Source organism: Crinia signifera, chromosome 7, assembly GCF_055691185.1.
Source record: "Crinia signifera chromosome 7, ASM5569118v1, whole genome shotgun sequence".
Classification (NCBI taxonomy): domain Eukaryota; kingdom Metazoa; phylum Chordata; class Amphibia; order Anura; family Myobatrachidae; genus Crinia; species Crinia signifera.
The window spans coordinates 128,261,965-128,277,759 of record NC_139223.1 but is presented as its reverse complement, the minus strand read 5'-3'; positions in this window follow the sequence as shown (position 1 = coordinate 128,277,759).

The following is a 15,795-nucleotide window of genomic DNA, read 5'->3' as shown; positions in this document are numbered from 1 at the left end:
GAGGCGGGGGATGTACACGCAGAGAAAGGGGGGCTAGCAAGGATTAGTGAGGTGCGGCCAGAGACAAACGAGAACGAGCTGAGGCAAGCAATACTGGACAAACTGTTAACCTAATCATATGTATACAGAGAGGCACCCAATGTAAGTATGTGTAAAAGGACAGGAGCAACTAAACCCACTTGTCACAGCTCAGCAGCTTCATGAATCGGATAAATCCTGTACAGTATAGGGAAAGCGAGAGGAACACCCTATATAACCAAACACAAATCTGCCATATGTGCACAAGCCATCCTATCATACTATCTACCATGTAATAATGTGCACGCCCCAATGGTTTGCTGGATTAGTACATGTACGTAACACACAACATAGGATTTTTTTTTACTGCCAATGTGAACACAATCTATTATAAGGAATATTACATTTTTGCACTGGGTCAGTCAAAAGATATATGTTGTAAAAGCGAACACACATTTGATTAAAAACCCTACCAATTATATGTTCTATGTTATCCCTAAAGTACAATGCTCAGGGCTATAGAGCTGAAATCTTGAAAGAGGCCTAAAGAAAGTATCTGATTGTCTGACAGCTCGCTGTGTATAGTATTCTGCTTTCACTATGATGATAAAGCCCTTTCGGATTATTTAAAAATGAAAAAAAAAAAAAAAAAATTAATATTTAATCTTTAGTTCACTGTAAAATAAATAATTTCAAGATGTTAAGCCACAAATGCCCATTTCCTGGGCCTCGGAGAGTATGCAACGCCAAGGAGCACAGGATAGTGATAATAGTCAATTTAATTTAAAGAAATGCTTTATTCTTCATATAACATTTTTTTTAGAGATCATGCCTACCCATGTACGACAATGGTGGGTAGAATGTCTCAGAATCACCCCTTTTTGAGAATATAAAAGAAGAACACCACTAACTTGCACACATCATCGTCATGTAACCATCGCTGGCTAACCTTGCAAAATTACCAAATCATTGATTCCATGTAGAAATTAGTGAGCATATAGCTATGTACTTTGGTCCTTCCTCTTATTATATTCGGTGTACAATTGACGATTAACCCTTGAGTGCAAACATCCCTGTGGTAAATGTTCAAAACATCCACTAAAATGCCAGCGTCGTTTACAATTGTTATATAAATTCAAATAAAAAATCTTGTGTAATAAAAGGTAATGGGGCAGATGTATTAAGCCTTAACAAGAGATAAATCCAAGGGCGATAAAGAGAGATAAACGTCCAGCCAATCACCTGCTAACTGCCATGTTACAGGCTGTGTTTGAAAAAAGTCAGTAAGGAGCTGATTGGTTGGATGTTTATCTCTCTTTATCACCCTTGCATTTATCTCTTGTTAAGGCTGAATACATCTGTCCCAATATTTCCTATAATAGGTAAACATTACAGGTCATTATGATAAATAAACATTTTATACACCTATTTTGACAAATTCCCTTGGCACTCAAAGGGTTAAAGGAATCTCTGTGCTAATTGCTATGAAACCAGGCTGACATTAACATGCAATAATACATTCATATAAATCATAAAATGTATTATTGTTATAACCGGTTTAAATTGCCATATCTATATCTCATTAATTCTAAACATATATCAATATCATTCAATAGATAAAATTACATATAAACCATAAAAGAGGGGGATCAGCTTTCTTATTAAGCATTCTGAATATAATATAAAGCGGTGTAGGATATCCTTAATTGTATCCAGACTGCTGTCTGTGTGATTAGGTTAATGTCCCCATATTTAGGAGTGTGTCCATATAGTTGTAGGACTAGACACAGTCTTTAGAGCAATGGATGTTGAGTGCCCTGTCTCCCCTGCGGGGAGGTGACGTACGAGGTCGGCTAAGGATATTACCTCTGCTGTGCCGGAGCTGGTACAGAGATGCTGTCAAGAGCTGCTACCATCCCTATTGGTAGCAGCTCTTGACAGCTGCTGTGTTGCGGCGGTATGCAAGCTGTGAGTGATCTCTGTTTTTTAAGAAGCCATGCTCACCAAACACTGGCATATTAAATACTCTGCAGCTTGGCATAAATAATAAGTAGACTTCATATATATATTTAGATAGCACCTTATAACTGGGTTGTGTGGTTAAGAAATATATTCAGTGTACGCTATATTATTATATCGAGCTTTTCTTTTTTACATCATCATTAACTTTTGAGGCCAATATAATTACTACAAGCTTGGAAAAAGTGCAGAAACTATCCCTTTCTATATTACAATTTATTAGAACATATTTGGTCTAGTTCCTGAGGGGCAGATTTATTAAGCTCGGTGAAGTGATAAAGTGTCTAGTTTTATCACCGGCCAATCAGCTCCTACCTGTGAAGTTACAGGCTTGGTTTGAAAAAGGACAGGTAGGAGCTGATTGGCTGGTGATAAAAACCAGACACTTTATCACTTCACCGAGCTTAATAAATCTACCCCTGAGTTCCTAGTGCCTAACGGTCCTGATTTTTGCAGGACTGTCTCGTGATTTTTTTGGATGGTCCCGCGTCCCACTCAGTGGTGGCAGTGTCCTGCGGTAGGGCGGTTGGAAGCAGAGGTGAAGTCATGGCACCCGGAGCAAGCTCATGCAGCGGCGCCCCCATATATACACACACACACACAAGCTTAAATACTGGAAGAGTGCGGACATTGCTCCAGGCATCCAGCTGCTCATCATGCAATCACCTATACCCCATGGATTATTATATATTATCACTCTGTGTGGGATGCGGTTACAGGAAGCTGGTGTTCAGTATACAGATGCTGGCTTACCAACTGCTCTCACAGCCCCAGAACTTCCAAAAGATCAGGAACCCTATGCCGGAATACAGACAGTGGTAACTATGATAGGCTGCGGGGAGGGGAAGGCTAGGGTCAGACTGCAGGGTGAGGGTGGTTAGGCTGCAGGGTAGGGGATTAGGTGTAGTCTGCAGGGTAGGGGATTAGGTATAGTCTGCAGGGTAGCTCAGAGTTAGTTACTAGTGGGAGGATTAGGCTGAGGAGAGGGAAAGCTTAGGGTTAGGCTGAGGGGAGGGGAAGGTTATGGTTAGGCTGAGGGGAGGGGAAGGTTAGGGTTAGGCTGAGGGGAGGGGAAGGTTAGGGTTAGGTTGCAAGAAGGGGAACATTGGAATTAGGCTCCAGGGATAGGTTTAGGCACCTACAAGGGGTGGGTTAGGCTGCAGGATGGGGCGGTTAGTGCTGGTTATAGCACATTTGACAGTTACGAGTACCTCCATACACTGCATGTGCCACTATTATGCCATAAAACTACTATGTGGACCACTATTATGCCATAAGACTACTATGTGGACCACTATTATGCCATAAGACTCTTACGTGTGACACGATTATGCCATTAGACTATTCCACATACCACTATTATGCCTTCAAGTGGGGTACTAATATGCTATTAGACGCCTCCACATGCTACCATTATGCCATCAAAGTCCTCCGCATACCACTATTATGCCATTAGACTCCTCTGCATGCCGACACTCACACATTGATGCTGACACACAGACAAATGCTGACACTGACACAAATATGCTGACACACTGACACAGACAGCTGCTGAAACACTGACACTCAGACATACACTGACACAGAGTTGCAGACAGATGGATGCTGACACACTGACAGATGTTAACACACATACGCTGATACACTGACACACAGACAGATGCAGGCACGCTGACACAAGGATGCTGACACAGACAGACATAGACAAACTAAAACATTGGCAGTGACACATACTGTAAGTAGTCGCAGATCCTCTTGAGACATCCGAAAGCTTCCCAGGTGTTAGGATCGCGTGCAATATATCGCATGTGGTCCTTTTATATGCGATATATCGCATGAAATCCAATTCCACGCTGCCGGAAGGCTGTCGGAGATCAGACCTGCAAGTAAATTCGACTGGGTATCAATCAAATGTCAAACACATGCGATTTAGCCACTTTTCACTCGATTCTCAGCCCGACCCATCGGAATCGGGTGAAAAGTGGCCAAATCGGACAAGTGTATGGCCCGCTATAGACACCAACACACAGACACCACAGCCATTGGGTGGAAGAGTGTGTGTGTGTGGGGGGGGGGGGGGGGGGGTGGGCGGGGAGTGTGTGTGTTGTGGGGGGGGGGGTAGGCCACAGCCGCAGGGTGATAGAGTGACTTTAAATGGGGGAAAAAAAACAATCTCTTACTGTGAGTAGCAGCTGCAGGTTACAGCTGTACAGCTGCATGCTCCTGATCACTGGCTGCCCTCCTCTTTCCAAGGTAGCAGCATTGCTAAGCTGCATCAGACCATCAGCTCCTCGGTGTGTTTGGGGGCAGAGCCTCTGCAGGTTGAATGATGGAAAGGAAGGGGAGGAGTGGAGTGGAAAGGAACTGTGGGGATGCTGCTGCCTGCACAGTGCACCCAGCCAGGCAGTGCTCAGCACATTGACCACCCTAACCCATCATACTGCCACAGGTTATGTAAGCCCCGCCCCCCGCGACCCTCTAAGCCCCGCCCCCTCACAGAGCCTCACACTAACATGGCACCATCAGCCCTTTGCTGCATCCAGCCTGAGCCTGTACCAGACAGCCGGCTGTCAGGTAGTATTTGCAGACAGCACAGCCTCCAGGCATGCTGCAGCTGATGCTAAGTATTACTCACTGGGGCAGAGGGAGAAAAATGCCGGCCACTGCTGCAATGCTTCGTTTTCTCCCTTGTGAGGGGAAAGAAGGCGCCCTCTAGTGTTTCTGGTGCCTGGAGCACAAGCTCCACTGGAACCACCCTCCCTACGCCCCTGGTTGGAAGTCCCCCCTGCCTGCTGCTGCTCTGCTCAGAGATCTGCTCTGTTCTGCCCAGAGAAGCGAGGAATAGACATTCAGGTGGAGCGCCTCTCAGCTTTGCAGGTCATGGTGATTCCATCGGCAACCGGCAGGACCCACCAGCCGCCGGAAAGAGACGCGCAGGCAAGAGACGCTCACACGTCCCCTTCCCACGGAGATCACGAGCACCCTCCGCTGCACCCCCTGTCGGTGCCCACAGCCTCCGGCACCCCCCCCCCCAACCCTGGCTTCAGACGGGTAGGTTTTGCGTCCACAGCCGCCGAGTGACTGGGACAGGCGTTCGTTTGAGACGCTCGCGTATCCCAGTCAGATGGAGCGCATCTCCGCCGGCGATCGCCAGCGCAGGGGATCTGGTGGTTGCCGGCGCCTAATGAGAGTCGCTCCATCTGTAGGCAGAGGAATGGCCAGCAGATTACACAGTGCTGGCCAAGCCCCCACAGTGGCCGAAATGGTGGTGTGGCCTCACGGGAGTCCCATGAACATAGGCCATTCCACCTGGCTGTGAGGCTATGCCCCCATATTTCCGGTGCACCCAAACATCCCTCTTTCTCCTCGACCAAAGTTGGGAGGTAAGATAGTTGGAGGCCTTTCACTTCTGGAAGACCTACTTCATTGGCATTAGCCATTTTCTCTTGTAAATCATTTCTCTTGCAGACCCTGATTGTTGTGGGGTTGCATAGGTACAGAAAGGTTTATTCTATCCTGGACTCTATCTAAACCGCTATCACTATTGGGTGTCCATACAGACCACGACCAGTTAATGACAGGTATCCCTACTCTGAATCTGCTCTTGTGTGTCGTAGGCTCTGGTTCAAGAGCTATGATCTAGGTGTGGGTTCCAGGTCTGTCCGCCATGGTGATCTGCAGTCTTGAATTCCTCACACCTTAGTTTCCAGATCCTGGTTCCAGGTCTGGGCCAGAATAAGTCCAAGGCTGCTGGCTCAGCAGCTCTTAGCTCTGGTCCCTAATCTGAGTTCTGACTTCAGTTCATGTACTATATTGGACAGAGTTTCCTTGGGAGTCTCCTGAGTCATCATAGTATGTTCCAGCTCTGCTAGCCTACATTAGATTAATGGCTTGAATGTCTCATTCACAGTACCAGATTGACATCCTTGTGTTCTAGTGCCGTGTCCTAGCACATCTCCAGCCAATGATTTCCTACATATGCCACCAGTGTTACATGTCTGTCTACACCTATTCCTTGAACACCATTTGCCTAAAGCCTGCATATTTCACTGTTGCAATAGTTAAGCCAAATAAATGGTTCTACAAAATACCTAGTCTGTGACACCCACCCTTTGAAGTAAGGTGAGATGTCATTAGCTGTGAATTAGGTGAAGAACCTGTATTTAAACGTATCCAAAAAGATTTTATGGAAAAGACAAAAAGAAAAGGGATTTTTCTTTCAGACATTGGACATTTTTTTCAGACATTTGAACATCAGAAACATTGCAACAATCATTTTACCAGAGTCAAACACCAGGGGCCAAAAGGAATAGGGTGTGAGAATCAGAAAGTGAGAGATTTTTTTAAAGCGGCAATCAATTACCGTACATTTCAAAACCTGTTTTTGTGAAAATGATCGCTGCTTTAATAAAATGGAAAAAACTGTCCCAAAGTTTCTCTCTTTGAATCTGACACCCTATTTTATTTGGCCCCAGATACGCCATAGGGTGGGGGGACTTATTTACATTTCCCCAATGACTGCTAATGTCTACAGGTGCCGTCTTGCCGTGCTGACCGATCAGGAAAACTGAGGGCAGCCATTTTGTCCTTGTCATTGTTGAAGAATGTAACTAAAAGTAGCCAATTACACTGACTATGACTTAGTATATCCAGTAATAAAAGACATAAGGAGGAATCTGGGACTAATTGTTGCATCTGAATCCCAAGGACTCCAGACATTTCTTTTATAAGAATGTTATTAATGATATACCTCATTAAATGTATTATTTTAAATAGTGTAATATTGCCCTCTATAGACTAAGGGCCTGATTCAGACTCGGATAATAATAGTTGTACAGCCATACAGCACAGCAATGCTTTAATAACACAGTGATAGGCTTGGGAATAAAAAAAAAAAGCATGCCTTTCCTTAGTTTTGCTATTTGCCCATGCTCAAACTGATGCAGGGCATGCTGGGATGTGTAGTCGATAAGCAGCATGCTGGTCGATAAGCAGCGTTGTTTCACTGCTTAGCGAGCAGGTAAACACCGCTCGCTGGGCAAGTGAGCGTCTGCCCCCTGCCACCGTCCGAATGTCCACACCGGCATGTGATTGGATGTGTACACATCCATTTGCATGCGGGCATACGGGGAAAAATCATTCGATGGTCACAAACCATCAAATGATTTATTTCCCCCATTCGCAAATAAAAGTAATTCTAGACTGACTTCTACTTGCCTCGGAAATGGCCAAGAACGGGACAAGCACTGACATCCTGTGACGTCAGCACCCACTATTTTATGGGGACACCCGGGAAACGCTTGGCGTCCCCATGCAACGGCCCCCTACACACTCTCCACCTGCTGCGCTGTGTGCAAACACCTTGGCAACTGTGATCGTTGCTGAAGGTGTTCGCACATCGGGGCTGCACATGCGTATTTTCGCCAATACACCTGCGCAGACCCGCACCATCTGCCCCCGCAGCAAATTCACTGTGGACAGAGCGAGTCTGAATTAGGGCCTAAATATTCTGCAACTTGTAGTTATAAGTATTAATATGTGTATTTGAATGTAAATCAAGGTAAATATTTTACATGTACAGAATGCATTTCTTTGTCCCTCTGCATATCAAGGTCCATAAATATTATAAATCTGGAACCACATAAAGCTTGTTACGAGACATCACTCTCTGTGGCCTCATCTGTGTATTGAATGACTGACCACTTGCTGTAACTTGGTGAATCAATGGGTGATAGCTTTAACATGGTATAATCTAATGACATAATAATGAGTTACCGTATATACTCGAGTATAAGTCGACCCGAATATAAGCAGAGGCACCTAATTTTACAACAAAAAAACTGGGAAAACTTATTGACTCAAGTGGGACCCTCACTCGAGTATAAGCCGAGAGGGGGCTTTTTCAGCATAAAAAAGGTTCTAAAAAAGTAGGCTTATACTCGAGTATATATGGTAAATCATAGAATATCAATCTGATTAGGGAAATAATTATTAACACTTAGAGTGCCAACATCTCTGTGAGAGATGTGCAAAATATTCGCTAAAAATGTCAACATGTCGGTGAGAGATGTGCAAAATATTCTCTAAAAATGCCAGCATCACTCACATTTCTTATATAAATTCAAATAAAAAGGTTGTGTAAACAAAGATTATATTTCCTATATAAGGTAAACATTACAGGTCATTATGATGAATAAAAATGTCTACTTGCCAATTTTCACAAATTCACTTGGCACTCAAAGGGTTAATAAAGCAATTTTGTTATGAATCCCCAATATACATGCAGATGTATATTATTTGCCTTGGAAAGTGGAATCTGACAATGGTATACAGCAGTGGTTCCCAAACCTTTTGAATCGGGCACCCTAAAGTATCACAATATTTTTCACGGCACCCCTAGGCCAAAAGTTGGTTACTAGTTTCAGGAAAGATATTAAATAAGTTGTGATTTAAATCTTTTCCTTAGGTCCACTTATGTGGTGAGAAACATGATTCACTTGAATAACTTGAACCACCAACCTGAGGCACCCCTGCAAGTGCTCCAACGCACCCCAGGGAGACTAGGCGTACAGTTTGGGAACCACTGGTATACACTATGGGGGTTATTTTGGTTCACTCTTTCTGACAAATTCCTTCTTGGATGGACAAAACCATATGCACTGAGGAGGGGGGGGGGGCAGATGTTACTTGTGCAGAGAGAATTAGATTTAATTAGATTAGAATTACATCTGCCCCCCTGCAGTGCACATGGTTTTGTCCATCTAAGAAGGAATTTGTCAGAAAGAGTGAACCAAAATAACCCCCTATGGGATAAATGTACTAAAGGTTATATTCAATCAATTTGAAATCAATATATATCAGTGTTGTATAATCTATATACATAATAAAACAGTGTTGTCTATACATATAATAAAACTGGGTTGTGCTTGTACCTAGATCTTTATTTTTTAAGAAGGTTACATAACTATTGTTATGTACAGGAGATTTCAAATTTCCCTGGTGTACTAATAGACTCCAGGGTGAGAACCACCTTCTAAAATGCCTCATTACGCCCCCCCAAGGTCCCTGGGAGCATAAAATTGAAACTGAATAAGAACCTCAGTTGGATAACAATTTGGATCTCTGTCCGGCAGCAGACTAGGCCTAAGGAGGCATGATTACTGTTTTATTATTCACATCCAGTCTAGCTGGATTCAATCCCGGGTCACGACCATGTCCCGACAGTCGTGACCCTGGCCCATTCTTGCCTTGATTGAGTGTTATTTAGAATCAATGTCCCACCCGACGAAACCACCACAATCTCAACAATCCATGGGCGTTCTCGCCAAAATGAGCCCTGCTGCTTTCAAAGTCGGGTCCATTCTGCTGAGATGCTTCTTCAGTGCTGTCGGGAAAGACAGCATTGAATAGGCTCCCGCCGCTATTTCAATTTGATTGAATACCCCCTATGTCTACAGAACAAGAGAGGTTTTTTATTCTAATAGGATCAACCCCGTACAAAGATAAAATTATCAAATCAATCAAAGATCTTTCTGTTTTGTTCCTACAGTATATGTAATATATTGTGTTTTTATGTGTGAGTTGTATCTAGTTCTGAGTGGCTCTAAAACAGTAGTTCCCAACCCTGGTCCTCAAGTATCCCAAACAGAGTACATTTTTCCAGGTCTCCTCACAGAATCACAAGTGATCTAATTAGCTCCACCCGTGGATTTTTTAAAATGTGCTGAATAAAGAGTGCACATGTGCACCTGCCGAGTGACCTGGAAACGTGCACTGTTGGGGGTACTTGAGGACCAGGGTTGGGAACCACTGATCTAGATGGCTGAGACAGACGGTCTGCATTCAATGTTCATTCTATAACTCTGAATCTGTGAAAACACACAGTAAGCCTTGTGCGTTAGGAATAGGTAAAATGATGGACTCTAGAGATCTCTAATACATCTGCTTCAGGCCACACAGCAGATTGCTGAGCCTTCAGATGCACTTAAGTCCGCTCGGATGCAGATCAGCAGAGAATTCTCCCGTTGTGCCCGGGGCACCCGCCTCATCTACCCTCCCAGGTGCAATGCATTGTGATTATTGAATTTACGCCTTGTTAGCTGCTCGGAACGGGGAACACAGATCCTCCCTCCCTACTAACCATCACACCCTAATCCCCCCACATTCTTCTGACTTTTTTTTTGCCCTTTCCCACAATGTACAGCCCTGTCATTTCTAGTTACAATAATATGCAAGAAAAAAAAAAAAAGAAATATGGGGACACAGAGTATTCTATGAATTTAATTTAATCTGAACAGACTACGTTTGTTAAATTATATCTGGAGAAAGGGTCCATGAAACAGAAATTGGGCTATGAAAAAAATATTGTCATTGATTGGTCACAGGCAAAGGATGACCTTGTTTCACTGACTTTTTTTTAAGTTGGGCACAGGTATGCAAAAGAGCTGGTGTGGGTTTATTTGGACTGCTTTAATTATTATTTCAAACATATTCTTTCATGGGGCACATTGATATAGATGTGTCTGCATACATCTATCCTATATACACCATGCACAACAAGATGCCTGGTGTGAGTGAGCTGGCAGTTCTAGTACAACTTTACTAGCATCACCATGCGAAAAAGACGCACAAGCAGACTCTGCTGATTAAAATATACTTAGCAAGTTTTGAATTTTCCTCTCCAGGAAAAGCCTGCAGACGAGTAGAAGTTGGCAATGATGTGGGCAGAGACCAACTGTTGCGTCATTGGGCTCTGCCTCTCTCTGTAAAATGATGCGATTTACATAAGGGATGTGGCTACAGTGATGCAATAACAATTAAACCAAGTAGATGCACCCCACCTCTTCCCGACATACTGCAGATTAAAGGTATTTGTCAACACCCTCCCCCCATCCAACTTTACTTGGAAGTGGGGTTGTTCACTCTTCTGGGTGTGCAGGGGACTACCCTTAATTTTTTTGGGAAAACACTGTAACATAGCATTTCATATACAGATACAGCCACAGATGCAAAAGAATATATGCATGCTGCATATCATTTTAATCAACAGAGTCTGCTTGTGTGTTATAGTCTTATTCATATATAGCACAAAAAAGACACCCAACATTACTAAACATGCTAATGACTAAGCATAACTTAGAAGGGCTGTTTAATATGACTGCAGCAATAGTGAGATTACACAGCTGTATTATAAATATAGTTTATTTATATGGTGCCACAAGGGTTTCACAGCGCCTAACAGAATACAAAAACAAATGAGCAAAACAAGAAAATAATGACTTAAAGTACAGGACAATGTAAAATAAGTCTGATAGGGCGCTCCCACTTGAGATATGAAGGACTTCGATGTCAGTAGATCTTGTAGAAATATGATACCTCAAAAAGAGAAGAATCAACAAATCGCAGCATTCATAGTGTAGATTTCGAATTAAACATATAATAAAAGCTTCAACGGTCAAAATATATTCTCCGTACCGCAAATGAGCCTTTCCTTAGGCCACAAGATATTTCGTATAATGTCGTCTGACAAGAATGTGGTTCCCTTTCTCCTCCACTCGTATACCTCGGTTAAAAATTCAATATTTGCACATAGCGTAAAACTGTAACAATTTATTCAAATCACAATAGTACACACAATCAAATTGGCACAGTACCGTGTCTGGCCTTATCATCAAGGCTATTTATGTCGCTTATAGGACAATCAGAAGGATAATTTCTCAGTGGGATCCCGGGTCTCCACCGAAAAAAGGTCCGTCCCAAATAGCCTCAGATGGTGTATTGACAAGTCCAGTCCAACAGCCTATTTGTCCTTAAAAACAACCACCAACGCGTTTCTGCTTCCTCAGGGTGTGTGTGCCATGATGGCCAGTCTGGGTTTTTATACCCAACATGCTTCTTAGCTCCTCCCTCATACATTGTCACATGGGTGTATTCATATTGTAATCGTTTCTCAAAACAAATCATCCAAGGTATACATATCACATAACATTACATACTTTAAAAAATACACCCTTAAAAACAATATATTAATAAATCCTCTATATATATTTCTATATTTATATCCCATGTGACCGGAAATACAACCCGGAAGTGCGGTTGCGCCGTTCTTAATCCCCGATGGGCAACCTAATAGTATTTATCTAGGTCCTCCTTATGCAGCGTTTTTCCTACAGCCGCTGTCTGTTAACCACTACACGCAGTAGTTCCATCCGCACAGCAATGGTTTTTTGCGTTCCACTGCGCTTTCCTTATGTCCCCTTATATTATAATACCCTATTGCACGTATTTCATATGAATATATAATAAATACACTGCGAATAAATAAATAATTAATTAAGGGGAATTTGTATATAAATATTAAAACAGGTTAAAAATCCACAATAAGGTAAATCTCATTCATAAAAACCATTTGATTTCGAAATCACTATTTAATCCTGGATTACTTGAATGTTGAGTCCCAACATTCAAGACTGCACACCGCAGCTTGGCACTATGAGGGTAAGTCCTACTATACATATATGCTGAGTGTTAGTCTGTGGGACTGTGTTTGGGGCGCAGGGCTCTTTGGGCTGCTGTTGCTGGGCTGCTCCATGGCATAATATCGTACACTTTCCATCACCCCTTTAGTTTGTTTAATATATATGTAGCACCCTTCACATTTATTATTACCTCTTACTTAGGTAAGTCTTATCACATATAATTTCCCCTATCCCTTTTACTTTCACTTCAATTTCACACTAATGTGATGGCCTGGGGACAGCTATCAAGGGGTGCCTCACTGCTCACCCCCAGCTACACGCCGCAAGTCCCGTACGAAAGTGACGTCACCGGAAGCCGCCCGCTGCACACGGAAGACACAGACCGGCGATACGCCGCTGCCTTCCCCTGTTATCAGGTTAGATGCTAGGGCTAGACTAGCACAGTTAGCTACATATACTGGACTGCTGCCTCCTACAAAATAACCACTCAAAAGAGTGTAAACATAAGCGCACAATCTTATTTTATTTATTTTTATTGTTTTTTATTTAAATTTTTTATTTATTTTATTTTTCATTTATTTATTTTTTTCTTACTATTCAATCTTCTGTTCTCAAACTTTATTCCCTCAATTCTCAGTCTATTAACTCCTTCCCTTACCCTCTCCCCTCCCCCTCCCTTCAAGCGCCCAGTAATTTCTTGCCCTACAGCAAATACCTCCGCAGTAACTACCCATTACTACAGGGCTGCTCAAACAACTAGCGCAATATCGTTCTTTGGGAATTCTTTAAAAAAAAAAAACAAGTAATGTGTGACTGTCAAGACCTTTTTTTATGTTATAGACATGTTCAGACAGTCTAGTCTTTAGGCTTCTAGTCGTCTTTCCCACATAGACCAGACCGCATTTACATTCAACAGCATACACTACATTTCGCTTATTACATGTTATAAAATCTTTTATTGGGTACTTTGTTCCTTTAACTTGAAATTCCTTAATTTTACTTGCCCATTTGGTGGATTTACACATTTGGCAGAGGCCACAATGGTGAAAACCCTGACTGCGGATGCTACTTCTTTTGGGGACATCCAAGGCGCTTCTAACTACAGTGTCTTTGATAGTCTTCGAGCGTCTATATATAAAACGAGGGATAGGGGGAAGTTGTGGACCTATAACAGGATCCTTCAGCAAGATTTTCCAATTTTTTCTAAAAATAGTTTCCACCTCCCTGTATTGGCAATGGTACTGGCTGATAAAAGACCATTGTGCTCCCTCATCCTTGTCCTTTGTTTGTTTCTCCTGATAGATCAGAGATTCTCTTGTGGTACTGTCAACCCTTTCTTTTGCTTTTTCTATGACATTCTGTGAAAATCCCTTTTCTAGGAATCGTGCCCCCATTTCTTTGGATTGTTCCTGATAGACATCTAATTCCGTGCAGTTCCTCTTAACTCTGAGGAGTTGTCCATAGGGGATTCCGTCAAGCCAATTCCCATGGTGTTGGCTTGTTTTCTCAATAAAGCTGTTTGAGTCAGTGGCCTTGCGAAAGACCTTAGTATTTAGTGTCCCCTCTTTTATGTAAAGACACAGATCGAGGAAATGGAGTTCTTCCTCACTTCGTCAATATAACAACTCCAGAGCACCAGGCCCGCCCCCAGCTCCCCCCCATGCCATACGGTTTGTGACTCCCAATATGACATGAAGAGGTTAGCATAGCTGGGGGCGAACCTGGTGCCCATGGCTGTGCCAACCTTCTGTACGTAATAATGGCCGTTGAAAAAGAAATAGTTATTACGAAGGATAAACCTAATTCGGTTGACAATGAAATCTTTTAAGTCCTCTGAATAATCAGTGGTCTCTAGATAAAATTTCACGGCTTCAACCCCCTTATCTTCCTGTATAATGGTATATAGGGTTGACACATCCGCACTTGCCATTATGTACCCTTCTTTCCACTGGACTTCATCAAGTATTTTTAAGACCTCATTAGAGTCCTTCAGGTAAGCTTTGGTTTGTTTAACCAGGGGCTGTAAATAATAATCCAGCATGGCGGATAGATTTGCAGTAATACTATTTGTCCCGGATACTATAGGTCTCCCAGGGGGGTGGAGGGGATCCTTATGGATTTTCGGAAGAACATAAATTGTTGGTGTGGAAGGATGTTTCAAATTCAAAAATTTGAATTCAGATTTTGTTATCACACCCTTTTCCAGAGCTTGTGTGGTAAACTCTAGAAGTGTTTTAGATATTTTTGGTAGTGGGTCGTTTTTCAACTTGGCATAAGTATTGCCTTCCTGTAGTTGTTTATCTATTTCTTTTATGTAATCTTCCACATCCATAAGGACAACCCCCCCCACCTTTATCCGCCGGTTTTATTATTACATCCTTTTGTTTTTTCAAAGATTGTAAGGCAAGCCACTCTTTTTTTGTTAAGTTACATTTTTTACGCTTTTTCTTTAGAACTTCTTCTACTTCTTCTAAGACTAATTTATTAAAGCAGTCTATGAAGGCTCCTCTTTGATAGGTAGGGTAAAAGGTTGACTTAGGACGGAACTGGGTCCCAGACTGCTTTAATAAATTAGTCTTAGAAGAAGTAGAAGAAGTTCTAAAGAAAAAGCGTAAAAAATGTAACTTAACAAAAAAAGAGTAGCACGCCTTACAATCTTTGAAAAAATGAAACGATGTAATAATAAAACCGGTGGATAAAGGTGAGGGGGTTGTCCTTATGGATGTGGAAGACAAAACAGTGGAGACCGGAGACAAGTACAAGCTTTCATTTATCACACAATACAACAAAGACAATATACAAATACAAAAATTCTTAAATAGACATTGGCATATCCTTCTCCAAGACAAAATATTAAACGACATACTAACACAAAGACCCAGAATCACATACAGAAAGGGGACAGACCTCAAACAACAACTTACACATAACCATATCAAGAAGACACAGACTAATACGGAACAGAAAGGGTTTTACCACTGCGGGACATGCAAATACTGCAAGAAAGGCCATATAACAACCAAAAGACGTGAAGAATTTAAATCCAACACAACAGGAGAATCCCACAAAATCACAGATCATATATCCTGCAACCACACGGGAGTGATATATCTGGCCAGCTGCCCGTGTGGTCTCCAATATGTAGGCAGAACCATCAGAAAACTCAGATCCAGAACAGCAGAACACATAAGAAACATCATCAAAGGCAAGGAGACACACAGCTTATCCCAACATTTTAAAGACAAACATGACAGCAACCCTGACGGTTTAGACGTGATAG